A 1632-nucleotide genomic window follows, 5' to 3' on the forward strand; every position below is an offset into this window, starting at 1 on the left:
GAGGGTCAGAGAAAAAGAGGAAGACCCCCAATGAGATGGATTGGCCAAGTGGCAGCATCGATGGACTCAAGCATAGCAACAGTAGTGAGGTTGGCTCAGGACTGGGCAATGTTTCATTCTGCTGTGCATAAGGTTGCTGGGTTGGTACCGACTCGATGGCACCTAACAACAACAACAATGCCTAGGATATCGATGTTTATGGGTTCCATTTCATTTTTGACAATTTCCAATTTTCCTAAATTCATACTTTGTACATTCCATGTTCTGATTACTAATGGATGTTTACAGCTGTTTCTTTTCATTTTGAGATGTGCCCCATGAGCAAATGAAGGTTTACTCCATTCACATCATCACGGTCAACTCTACTTTGAGGAGGCAGCTCTTCTCCAGTCACATTTTGAGTCCCTTCCAACCTGAGAGACTCATCATCTTCCAGTACTATATCTAACAATATTCTGGTGCTATTCATCATGTTCCAATATTCAATATTCTGGTGCTGACAGTGTTCCATTGCTATTCATAAGAATTTTAGTCTTTCTTTGTCTGGAAGCTCATCTAAAACATGTCCACCATGGGTGACCCTGCTGGTATTTAAAATACCTGTGGCATAGTTTCCAGAATCACAACAACCCGTAAGCCACCTTTGTACGACAAACTGACAGACAAGCTGTGGGTAGGAATAAGTCATTGGTCTTGCAAAATTGTATCACTTGGTCTCCAGTACCATTTCTATCACCAAAGCCTTATCTTTCAACTACTGATCCTCTTTGTTCCCAACCTTCACTTTCCAATCACCAGTAGTTATAAATCCTTCTTCACTACATGGTTGATCAATTTCAAACTGAAGAAGTCGGTAGAATTATTCAATTTCATCATCATTTGCTTTAGTTGTTGGTGTGTAAATTTGAATAATAGTGGTATTAACTGGTGTTCTTTGTAAGCACATGGGTGTATGGATCTTATCCTATCACAGACAGCATTGTACTTCAAAATAGACCTTGAAATGTTCTTTTTGGTGATCAAAGTGATGCCATTCCTCGAGAATTTGGTTTCAACTTGCCATTAGCATTCTACTACCTAAGTTGGCATAGACATGAAGTTGTCTTTCATTAGGAAACTATACCAATTTGTTAATTTGTTGCCCTAGAGTCCATACTGACTTCTGGGAACTCCAGGTATTGCAGAGTAGAACTGTGCTCCATAAAGTTTGTTGCTGTAATCTTTACAGAAGCAGATCACCTGGCCTTTCTTCTGTGTTGCCAAAGGGGATTTCCTACCACCAATATTGTGTTTAGTTGTCAGGTGCAAAGATGGTGACTGTTCTGACACATACACACACACACACATGTGGAAATGAGATAGACTATGAAAAGGACAGAAAATGCGCTTCAGTTATGTGAGAGCAGAAACACAAGTCCTTTGGAGAAACGCAATTTGCTCCTATCACATCTGTGGGTTCTAGGCCAACTCTAGTAAACATTATTTGTACAGAATTATACGAATTATACAGATAGGTTTGGGATTTGTATGTGTGTGAGTGTGTGTGTGTGTGTGTGTGTGTGTGTGTGTGTAAGTACACTTATTTGGACATGATTGCTGTTGTTGTTGTCAGGTGCCATCAAGTCGAAACCG

This window comes from Chrysochloris asiatica, unplaced genomic scaffold (genome assembly GCF_000296735.1).
Source record: "Chrysochloris asiatica unplaced genomic scaffold, ChrAsi1.0 scaffold00018, whole genome shotgun sequence".
Taxonomy (NCBI): Eukaryota; Metazoa; Chordata; class Mammalia; order Afrosoricida; family Chrysochloridae; genus Chrysochloris; species Chrysochloris asiatica.